At 39.5% G+C, this 12500-nt stretch overlaps 1 protein-coding gene across 4 annotated transcripts in view; it reads left to right on the top strand.

Moving 5' to 3' along the window:
• The window catches only part of LOC143033984 (uncharacterized), a 326328-nt gene that overhangs the window by 32272 nt on the left and 281556 nt on the right, over window positions 1-12500 (top strand). For 2 of the 4 annotated variants that reach the window (XM_076199760.1, XM_076199764.1), the window contains exon 2: window positions 810-898. The exons of the other annotated variants lie outside the window; for them this stretch is intronic. The gene's annotated coding sequence lies outside the window, so the exon portion shown is untranslated. The remainder of the gene's footprint in view (window positions 1-809; window positions 899-12500) is intronic. 4 annotated transcript variants of the gene reach the window in all.

Raw genomic sequence — 12500 nt, forward strand, 5'->3', positions numbered from 1 at the left:
GAGAAATAAACAGATAGAGATAGAGAGAGAGGACGCAAATTCACCCAAAAGAACCGTGGACATTCTACACCAGGACAGTACACGAGATATACCTCGGTGATGTTTGTCAACTCCACGCTAAATTTAGCCAGAGTGGGCATGAATATACAGGAAGAGAATTTCTACAATGAAGGACATTTCAGAGAAGAAGAGGAAGTGTTTTAGAAATGTAGTGCTGAGGTTGATTGCACGCCTCGGCTCGCGAATCCTGTTCATCAACTCGGCTCTTAAGTCATTTATTTAGAACAGAAAGAAGAAAGAAATCCGGTATTGTTGAGGGTTTTTTTGTTCAAAGAGAATGGTCAATCTGAAGAACCCACTGCAGAACCGCCGGGCTATTCTTTGGGAAAGGGTACGGCCTATGTATTAAGTCTTGACTTAGTTATGGCAATTTTGGGTTTTAGTTAAGTTATTTCATCTTACGCCACAAGACTCCTTTCAGCAGAGAAGGAACTTCAGATACGAATGGGATAATGCGATCCACGTATGCTATTACGTTCACTGATAGTTATTCTCCTGGTCAAAGATACCCAAGTACATATGCAAAGTATACCACTTGGAGAAAAGAAACTAACGAAGCAGAGCGCTTTCGTATATTACACCCAGTTCAAAAAATACTTTTTGCACTGGATGTAATATACGAAAGCACTCTGCTTCGTTAGTTTCTTTTTTCCAAGTGGTCTATTTTGCATAAGTGAACACACGTACCCGTGTTCTTATTATCACTAAGTTCATATACGTCTAACTATTTCTTTTTTTGTTTCTTTCAGAGCCCTCTGTTGGAAACCCTGTCAAACGCCTTCGAGAAGTTATGATAGACTATGTCCAGCAAACTGTGTCGGACGCATTTCAGGAACAGGTAACTTTGGAGTCCAACAGATTTGTTGAACACGATATGTTAAGCCTAATCTCATTATCCGAAGATTATTGATATAAGATGAGATACAGATAAAGCAAAAGAAATGAATTCTGTTTACCTGTATTCAAAGGTAATACAGGCTTTGGCCTGTGTGGTCATATAGGATTAAAAAACAAATTGCCGAAGACACACACACACACACACACACACACACACACACACACACACACACACACACACACACACACACACACACACACACACACTCACACACACATTAAAAAATGACAATGGAAAATCAAGAGGTCATGAAAAGAAACTCAAAAAGGATAACTATAGAAGAGATCGGAAAAAGAATAGCTTCCCACGCAGAGTGCTGGATATCTGGAATAACTTAGATAAAGAAACAGTGTGTGCAAATACTATTCAAATTTTAAGAAAAAACTTGATGCTGAAAGATACAAAGACGGGTCACTACGAGCATAGCTCCCTTCCCGTGTAATACAACTAGATAAATAGGTAAATACACACACACACACACACACACACACACACACACACACACACACACACACACACACACACACACACACACGTGCATGTACACATGAATGCGGTGGTTAGAGTTCTCGGCCGCCACTATGGTGGTCCGGGTTCGAATCCCGTCCAGGGCTGAAAAAAACTCAGTATTGCTGCTCTGCGAGTCGTTACTCCAACTCTCGTGGGCGGGGAGTAGGGTGTGTGTGTGCGTGTAAGTTCACAGCATTACCCATAGATCGGTCATATATGACCTCAGCTCTTTTCCAGGGAGGTGGGTGGGGAATAGCTGTCGATCACGAGTCCAACACGTGATCCAAGACCGTGGTGAATCATATACAGGTCCGCGATCAAAGCTCACTCAGGATTTGTAAGTTTCACTACTAACACTGCAAGCCGTTACTATCTCCTTGAGCAAGGAGATGGCGCACGCGTGTAAGGTCACAGCATTGCGTATAGGTAGGTCTATATGCTGGCAGTGAGGTCTCATCCGGGAGGTTAATGGATGTCGATGAGGAGTCCAGTACGTTATTTAAGACAATGATGAATCTCTCCCTCTCTCCTTCCCTCCCTCCCCCCCCCTCTCTCTCTCTCTCACAGTGGGGGTGGTGTGGGTAGGTTTGGTACACTCTTCTGTAACTTGGCCTGGCTTCCAATTTCCTGGCCCAATCTAGCAAGTGCCGCTGCAAAATGCTGTGTCGTACCAAATCCTTTGTTCTTGCTCACTTTACACTTTGGCAGTTTCCACCTTACACTTTGCAATCTACACTTAGTACAGGCTCGGCTACTCCCCAATGCTCCCAATACCATTTTCTTCCTTGCTCCGTTTTCTTTTCTTCCTCCTTATCTTTTCCTCTTCGTCTCCTTCTCCTCCTAATATCCTTCACAACCTTCTTGGCTCAAGACTTTTGAGCGTTTTCTTTCTTTTCTTTTTTGTCTACATCGTAATGCAGTTTCCTTGGCAAACTCATACCCAAAAGGCTTTTTGCTCCACGATATACAATTTCAGGGTATGATGTTTCCCGATACAGCACGTTCTACTCTCAATACATAAAACGTTGCCGTAGCCAAATACCTTTGACCTTTGTAATGTCGTATTGTGAGTCAACGCGTAGAATGTTGTCCTCTTAACCGTTATATTCTGATTATTCCCAAATGATTTAATTCAACTGGATGGCGACATATCTTCCCTCTGAAAAGGGTAACACAAGATTTGATTTTGACAACGAAGACGTTTTACAGAATCCGTATCTTTATCAAAACGTTGCAAGATTTTTAGTCTACTAAAAACCTACGATCATCTATTACGGGATGTCAACCTATGTTTATGAAACTTAAATTTCGATAATAAATCCTTTTGATATAGTGACATATATCTATTTATGGTGACGCCTAGTGATTTTGTTCAGATGATATTAGATTAATGAGTGACTCACTCCTTCAGACGCCAGGCGTCGTGGATGAGGCGATGTCGACATTTGTCATCATGTCGACATTTTCATGCGAGTTCGAAGCCTCATCGTGGTACCCACAGTTGACATGGCGGAGTATTCGCCTGTTTCTCGAACTTTCCTCAAGATTACGAAATACTAAAACCTCTTATGACTACTAGGACTTCCTCGAATGGGATAACGAATCTATGGTTTTTACAGTCGATATTTTAGAGACTTTGGTGATATCCTTACGGATCAGAGCCCTTCGGGAATCTTTTATGATTGGAACCTAATCTTAGAAAAAAAAAAAAAAAACGAAGAAGAAAAAGACGAAGAAGAAATGAGATGATGATCACTTTTAACTTCTCTAATCCCTCCATTCTGTTACTGTTCTCTTTAAGTTTCTCCTACTCTTCGTTCCAGCATTGTCCACAAAGGCTAGAAACGCTGGTTATTGACAAAAATATAGTATAATAAATAGATAAAAAATATCGTAGGCTTCTATGGCTATAGATTTGTTTTTCTTTTTTTTGTTACTTCAGATTTCTGTTTGAGTAATTCGCTGTATGCATGAAACATAATATCCATTCTTCATTGTACATAATTTCTGTTTTAGTATTATTGAAACACTTATATTCTTCACTTGAAAGATTTCTGTTTGAGTAATTCGCTGTATGCATGAAACATAATATCCATTCTTCATTGTACATAATTTCTGTTTTAGTATTATTGAAACACTTATATTCTTCACTTGAAAGATTTCTGTTTGAGTAATTCGCTGTATGCATGAAACATAATATCCATTCTTCACTGTACATAATTTTTGTTTTAGTATTATTAAAACACTTATATTCTTCACTTAAAATATTTCTGTTTGAGTAATTCGCTGTATGCATGAAACATAACACCTATTCTTCACTGTACATAATTTCTGTTTTAGTATTATTGAAACATTCTTCACTTGAAATATCAACGCATATTTCCTTCAGAGTTCTCTAGGATGCGTAGCAACGTATTTTTCTTTGTACTCTTTGGTGTCTTGGAGACTTTTGTTTTCGATGAGATTTAGTTCCGCTGAACGGGAACGAATTCTCGTCTGAACGAAATTTGTCGACTGAGAACCAATTTGGAGGAGAGAGATCCCATTTTCTCTTTCTCATCTAAGTGGAAAAGGCATATACACACATATATAAAACGAAATGAGATAATTAGATTGGACTAAATCAAATAAAGTAAAAATGAAAAAAACAAGATAAAGGAAAATAAAATAAAACGAAATGAAAACGAAATAAAATGACAAGAAAAAAATAAAGTAAAATCAAATCAAATCAAATCAATCAAAACAACACAAGATAAAATAAGATAGAATAGAATAAAATGAAATAGAAATAAAAAAGGAAAACACTTAGAGACATTGTTTTAACACTGACACAACTCAGTTGGTCAAAATAATTTCTATTTTGTTCAACTAGAAAGAGAGATAAGTTCTGAAATAAAGTCTTGTTCGGTTGATTGGAATTATTTTCTTTCCTGGTCTTCATCAGACGAGTCGACTCAATTTGTTAAAGAAAAATGCCACATGAGTTGGTCTGACAGTCGAAGCTCAGACCCGTACTAAACACGGTCTGAATTGATCAAGAACTCGGTCTGATCGATTAAGACGGTCTGAATCGACCGAGACCTTGGTCTGATCGATCAAGAACTCAGTCTGATCGATCACGACGGTCTGAATCAAACACTTTCTTGGTCTGATCGATCACGACGGTCTGAATCGACCGAAGCCTTGCTCTGATCGATCAAGAACTCGGTCTGATCGATTGCAATTCCGCGCGCGGAGAGAGAGAGAGAGAGAGAGAGAGAGAGAGAGAGAGAGAGAGAGAGAGAGAGAGAGAGAGAGAGAGAGAGAGAGAGAGAGAGAGAGAGAGAGAGAGAGAGAGAGAGAGAGAGAGAGAGAGAGAGAGAGAGAGAGAGGGGAGGAGAGAGAGAGAGAGAGAGAGAGAGAGAGAGAGAGAGAGAGAGAGAGAGAGAGAGAGAGAGAGAGAGAGAGAGAGAGAGAGAGTGAGAGTGAGAGAGAGATATATAGAGAGAGAGAGAGAGAGAGAGAGAGAGAGAGAGAGAGAGAGAGAGAGAGAGAGAGAGAGAGAGAGAGAGAGAGAGAGAGAGAGAGAGAGAGAGAGAGAGAGAGAGAGAGAGAGAGAGAGAGAGAGAGAGAGAGAGAGAGAGAGAGAGAGAGAGAGAGAGAGAGAGAGAGAGAGAGAGAGAGAGAGAGAGAGAGAGAGAGAGAGAGAGAGAGAGAGAGAGAGAGAGAGAGAGAGGAGAGGAGAGAGAGAGCGCGCGCGCTCCACAGGTCCCGCCTCTGGGTCATTTGGTCTACATATCCGAGCCTCACAACAGACTAAAGCATTTTGGTCTCCACGCACACCGTTGCAATCTCTACAACATTTATTTACAGTCAAGAAAGATTAAAGTCACCCCCTCACCCACCCTCACCCCCTCCCTCCCTCCCCCGACCCTTGAAGTCAAGGTTTAGCTTTTTTGCTACATTAAACACTGTGCTGTACCCGATAGCAAATAAATATTTCACTTGGAATTGGATATTCTCGGAAGCTTTCGTTCATATGCCCAAATATTCCCTTGAGTTAGGTGGTCGTTTCTTAAAGGTTTGGACAATTTCAATATTCTACATACAGTCGTCTGGATTTGGGATTTGATAATAAACGCGTTCGATTACGAAGGAAATCTTTGCGCGTTCTTCAGTAGTCTGGTTTTTTTTTTTTTCGTCTTCGTTTATTTCGCGAACGTTACTCCAAATCTCGACATTTCTGCTGCTCGAATGATAAGAAATATCCTACGTTTTCCACACCCACATGTAATAGACCTCCGAACCTGTTACTCGGCTTTTCGTTGTAATTTATTGGTTTTCTTAGCCCTTTCCCGGTGATGAAAATGGTGTAGTCTACTTCGACGAAATTCTTCTGTGAGTGGATTCCGTTTTCTTTTTAGTTCCTGTCCACCCCCGTGGCATCGTCCGAATCTCATTTAGATATACACAACAATAAGCTGTAATGGCTGCCATTTATTTAATCTTATTCTATTTATTAATTCATTATCATTCATTCATTTATTATTAATTATGTTTATTTTTCATTATTCATTTATTTGTTGCTTGTTATAAATTAGTTATTTTTTGTTTGTTTATCATTTATTATTATTTATTTATTAATTTGTTCACTTGTGTATTTATTTTTTATTTTTCCCCGAATCAGACTTATTTATGGTCCAAAAGGTCTCCTGTCGGCATGCTATTTGTTAGTAATCCTTTGTAATTGTTTTCAGTACATTTAGGGATTTTGCTGTGGAGAATAGAAAAATATTTTGTTCAATATCAAGGAGCCTTTGTACTATGGATGGCTTCTCTAGCGTGTTTTAGACGACACGTAGTTCTGGCTTTGGCACAATTAAGGATTTAATTTTGGCTAAATTCAGACGAATTTATGCAACTTTGAGTAATTCTAGATCAGCTTTCTTACGAATTTTATACTTATGCATTTCTGATTCTTAGACACTTTAACAATAAAATATAGCCGTCGACATCCGCTAACTATCTCTAGTCTATGAACCCCACTTGTGACACCAGGAGAGGTCAGTGAGGTCAGGTTGAGAGGCGCCGATCGAGGTCATAAAAGGTAACACTTAAATTCGTTGATACCTTCGCCACAGAAACAAAATTAAATATTTTTTTGTTCTGGCATCATTGCCAAGGGACGCGGAGTGTCTCTATGAGTGTTTTGATCAGGGCGACGTAATGCGATTTTGTTTTGTTTTTTTGGGGCGATTCGATTTTGTTTTGTCTTTTGGGCGATTCGATTTTGTTTTGTCTTTTGGGCGATTCGATTTTGTTTTGTCTTTTGGGCGATTCGATTTTGTTTTGTCTTTTGGGCGATTCGATTTTGTTTTGTCTTTTGGGCGATTCGATTTTGTTTTGTCTTTTGGGCGATTCGATTTTGTTTTGTCTTTTGGGCGATTCGATTTTGTTTTGTCTTTTGGGCGATTCGATTTTTTTTTTTTTTGAGACTCAATGAAAACTCTCAGTGCTTATACAAAAAATTCTCATGATTTTCTCAAGTCTAATAAACTGCCTTTGTGAATCTGTCCTTATTTTTATTTTATTCAGTAATTTGTTATTCGAAACTTTATGGAAATTGTTTTTTTTTCTTTTTAGTAATTTGCCATTCTGAAATTCAAGGAACTTTATTTTTATGCAATTCGTAACTTGAGTTTCTGAAGTTTACATAATTGTGTTTCAGCTTTCAGCCGTGTCTCGCATGGATGTGATCATTAAACTTTGATTAATGATATTTGCGCTTCGTTCAAGCCTGCACGTGGAGAGGATTTTTTGGCGATGTAAAATGTCAAACATTAAACTAATAAGCTTACGGTGGGAATTATAATGTTTGTGGGATTTGTTTTAGAACCTAAGGTTTATGCTTTATGTGAGCTTTCTCTAGTTCCTGATAAAAACGACAAAGAAAAATATAGTTTAAGTCAAAATCAGAGAGAGAGGCAGAGACATAGAGACAGAAACAGACAGCGACAGAGAGAAAGAGATAGATAAAGAGATAGAGAAAGACAAAAAAAGATAAAGACAGAGACAATGGCAGAGACAAACAACACACACACACACACGAACACACACACACACACACACACACACACACACACACACACACACACACATATATAGATATATATATATATACATATATATATATATATATATATATATATATATATATATATAACATATATACAAGTAAAAGCTTCTGCACGAATAATCCTAGATTACATGCCTCATTCCCTAAGCACCAAGTATATAGCCTTACACACTCGGCATAAACTTTATTTTATGGCCGAAGACAGCGCACAGTTCATTAGTCCCGCTGCACGTTTTCCAGAGATCTGGTATCATCCCTACGTATTCTATGTCACACACGAGCAGGCTGCTGCTCCTCCTTCTCAGTATAACATTAAAAGGCTTTGCATCTGGTCGGGAAGAGAAAGAGAAGGGAGGGAGAAAGAGAGATAAGAGAAAGAAGAGAGAGATAGATAGATAGATAGATAGAGAAAGAGAGAGGAAAGGAAGGAAAGAGAGGAAAAAGAGAGGGAGGAAAAAGAGAGAGAGGAAGAGAGAGAGAGAGAGAGAGAGAGAGAGAGAGAGAGAGAGAGAGAGAGAGAGAGAGAGAGAGAGGAAGAGAGAGAGAGAGAGAGAGAGAGAGAGAGAAGAGAAAGAGAAGGGAGGAGAAAGAGAGGGAAGAGAGAGAGAGGGAAGAGAGAGAGAGAGAGAGAGAGAGAGAGAGAGAGAGAGAGAGAGAGAGAGAGAGAGAGAGAGAGAGAGAGAGAGAGAGAGAGAGAGAGAGAGAGAGAGAGAGAGGTGGAGGGAAAGAGAGGAAAAAGAGAGGAAAGAGAAAAGAAAGAAAGAGAGAGAAAAAAGAGAGAAGGAGAAAACAAGAGATAGATATGTAGACAGATAGATATAGAGACAGAAATAGAAAATGAGTGGATTCCGTTTTTGTTTTATGACGTATGCTCCCGTGTCTGTTTTTTGTACTGTACCGTAGTTTATGTTTGTCTTAGGCATAGTATGTGTGCACGTGTAAGTATACAGAAGCCAGCGGCTCCACAATGTTCGGGCAATTGAGTGGTTAAAAATCGTTGAAGAAATGATAATAGAATACAGAGAGTACTTGGCACATTGATTAATTTTCATCAAGATTTCGCTTGAAATAATGTCAAGTTTAGATTTAGATTAATGGTGATAATTGATTAGTTAACAAGGAAAAGCCAGTCTAGTGAAAGATGAATTACAAGGTTGGAAGGGTCGTGGTATTAATATAATTATGGTAAATTACTTAAAATAATATCATTGTATCTCTTTGATGGATTGTATAATTCTTTTTTGGAATTTGGAATATTCAGAAAGGCCTCCAATTTTCCAGTAGGGTAGAATCTCCTCTTTTGCGGCCTGAATCTTCTTTCAGAACCTTGTAAACTTCGTGCAGTAAACAAAGAATGCTTATGGTGCATGTACTACTAAAAGTAAAAGTATCTATTAATTTAGATTTCCTTATCAATTATACTTATCTATCAAAACAGCTTTGGGTTATGTAATCTGATTATAGACACTACAGGAAGTTTAAAGTTAATCTTGGTAGATCTTTATGATAAAGGAAATATTCTTTTCCAGCTACGAACAATGGTGCTATTGTTCCAACAGCCGCCGAGATAATTCAAGTGTTTCATCATGTACCACTGAGCTAATGAGGAATTCCTTTTCATATAATTTTTAGATCTCCGCTCTTATCAAGCCGGAAGGCGTCTTTCGAAGGCGGAGTTCACGCAGCGAAGAGCTTCGATGGGTCTTCAGAGTTTCCGACTCGTTTCGCCTCGGAAGGTCCGTTTCGGAAGGTCCGTTTTCGGAAGGTTTCTACAAAGGGCAGTGACCTGCCTGTAGGCAGGAGCTTAACACAAGGCCCAGTGTGTAGTGACGTCGTGGGGTTGTACGGGAGGCTGAGGAACAAGACTTCTCGACCTTTGGGGGGAAATTTTTCTTCGGTCAAGTTGGTAGACCTTTTGGACTGGAGGAAACCCGACTCACGTCAATCACAGATCTCACTCGGAGTAGTGTTTGTATTCTTTTGGAAATTTGGTTCTTGTTAACAACAGACGAGTTTGATCAACTGAGAGCAGAAGCTCGAGCTGAAGACTATTCTGTAGATTAATTACTTGCTTGATTTTGTAGAGGTAAATGATATCAATTTCGATATCGTGGAAAATTGGTATGAGTTTATTTTTCTTTTCTTATTATTTAGATTATCGACTCATAAGATGGTCATTCAGATTAATTTGATTTTGTACAGTCTCGACGTTGTTGTGGTAATATCAATTTATTGGCGAAGCTCATTACACCGTAGTGCACACTCCCGTGTGGATGCTAATGAAAATGTTACATATGCAAATATAGCCTTATTTATGTATGTATATAGGCTTGATTATTATACAAAAACAGATTATAACAATAGGATGAGAATAATTTTTTTTATATGGAGTGATTCGAGCATGAGGATGAAATACAAATTTTACAATAACATTGGCAGTGTATAGGACATCGGAATTTGCGGAAACATATTACACGGTAAAATTGAATATACCTCTTAGCTAGTGACATACTCCACGTATCCTTGTTAACAACAGACGAATTTATTCAGTTATAGGAAGCTCACCTTACTGAAGTGCTAATCAACTTGTAATACATATCTGCGTTTATGTACGCCACTAAACTGTAATTCTTTACATTTTCACATTTCAATTTTAGCTCCATTTTCTTGAAACATTGGATCAATTCAAACGGTCACCGATGACAGACACTTTCTCTGGTTCTTTGAGTCGATAAATTTGAGGTCCAGTAAGTCTTAACGTCTGCTTTGTGTCTGTATATATGGAGCGTATTAAAAGACAAATCCTACCCACCAACCCCTTTGCTGCACGTCATCCAGCGGACTTAAATCCACAGGATTAATCCGCTTCTACACAAGACAGCCACTTGGGAGCATAAATCGCCCTGGCTTTGGCTCACGTAATGTTTCCTACTTTCTAGTTGGCTGCTGGGTACAAAATCTACATCATTTTCCTTCGCCGTGCAAATACTTCGTTCTGAAACACTTTGGGCTCATTCCCAGTTGGGTATTTGTCCCTTTTGTGGTCCAGAAAGTAGGAAACGTCAATTGGACCAAAAGCCACACCGATTTACGCCAACAGGACAAGCTGGTCCAGAGGGACAGCTTCTTAGTGGACACTGGGGCTTAGTTCGGTGGATTTGGGTCCCGTGAGTAATCAACAACACGAGATTTGATCGGTACGATTTGTCTTTTACAACTTTCCATACACCATCATACACGTTGTGCACCATGTAGTCATCATATGATGTATACACTGCATTGTGCATTATGTATCACGTATTATACACACTATTCACTCATCATACAAACACTAGGATTTTGCAGATACGCTACTGAAGGTCTTGTACCCGTTATCGCGATTTAGCAAAAATGTTTAGCTACAGTGAAACAATAAACCTTATTTCAAAAGTGAATAAGACTATAGAAAGGTATATAAGAAATAACTTGAAGAAAATGCTAAAGACACATCTAGCCATTACTCTCATCGATGTATAATTAAAATAAAATCAGCTTATATGAATATATATATATATATATATATATATATATATATATATATATGTGTGTGTGTGTGTGTGTGTGTGTGTGTGTGTGTGTGTGTGTGTGTGTGTGTGTGTGTGAGACAGGAAATATGACAAATTGAGAGAAAGAGAGAGAGAGAGAGAGAGAGAGAGAGAGAGAGAGAGAGAGAGAGAGAGAGAGAGAGAGAGAGAGAGAGAGAGAGAGAGAGAGAGAGAAGGGGGGGGCGGGGAGGAGAGAATACAGCCTGTTTGAAGGAAGTAGTTTCCCCCCTCAAAATACCCGAGACGGTCTCAGGAGGCCGACCGGCCCAAATAGACTTTGCCTCTGAGACCTCTCGGGATCTTCCCGTCAGCTGCAGCCCAAAACCGCCACGACGGGAAGTGTCATGCCGAAGAGTCTGAAGGCTTCGTCATCAATACGAGAAGCAGGTGTGTGTGTGTGTGTGTGTGTGTGTGTGTGTGTGTGTGTGTGTGTGTGTATTTACCTAGTTGTATTTTGCGGGAAGGGGAGCTACGCTCGTGGTGTCCCGCCTTTGTATGTCGCAGTGTCTAGTTTGCTCTTAAACTCATGAATGGTTTTTGCGCACACTATTTCATTGTCCAGTTTGTTCCAAGTGTCCACCACTCTATGTGGAAAACTGTTTTTCTTCAGATCTCTTTTGTAGCTATGTTTTTTTATTTTCTTTCCATGTCCTCTTGTGCTTCTCTTGTCCCAGTTTAACAAGTCCTCTCTATAGAGTATTTCTGTGCCTTTCATGATTCTGTAGATGGTCAGTAGGTCACCTCTCTCTCTTCTTTGCTCCAGAGTCGGTAACTCCAGTTTAGCCAATCTCTCCTCATATGACAAGTTTTCAAGTGCAGGTGTGTGTGTGTGTGTGTGTGTGTGTGTGTGTGTGTGTGTGTGTGTGTGTGTGTGTGTGTGTGTGTGTGTGTGTGTGTGTGTGTGTGTGTGTGTGTGTGTGTGTGTGTGTGTGTGTGCGTGTGATTACCCATTTATATTTACTCATTTGTAATGTACAGCGACAGGACTTTGCCTTTAGAGCCCGTCTCTTTGTCTCAATCGATCACGCTTGATTTTACTTATGTTATTTTGGTTGGTGTGTTTTCTTTTTAGGCTTTTCCGAATGTCAATACATCACCACCACAACCACTACCACCACCAGAATCACCACCACAACCACTACCACCACCAGAATCACCACCACAACCACCACCACCACCACCACCACCACCACCAATGCCATTATATCCACGTCGCCGCGATGGGAACAGTCAACACAGAGAAATGTCAACATTCCATTTCAAATATGATTTCATACTGCCGGTTCCTGCCAGCCCAGGTAGTAAACAAGTACAGATTAAGAATACGACTGCA

Source organism: Oratosquilla oratoria, chromosome 16 (genome assembly GCF_046742065.1).
Source record: "Oratosquilla oratoria isolate Oo_2021 chromosome 16, ASM4674206v1, whole genome shotgun sequence".
NCBI lineage: Eukaryota > Metazoa > Arthropoda > Malacostraca > Stomatopoda > Squillidae > Oratosquilla > Oratosquilla oratoria.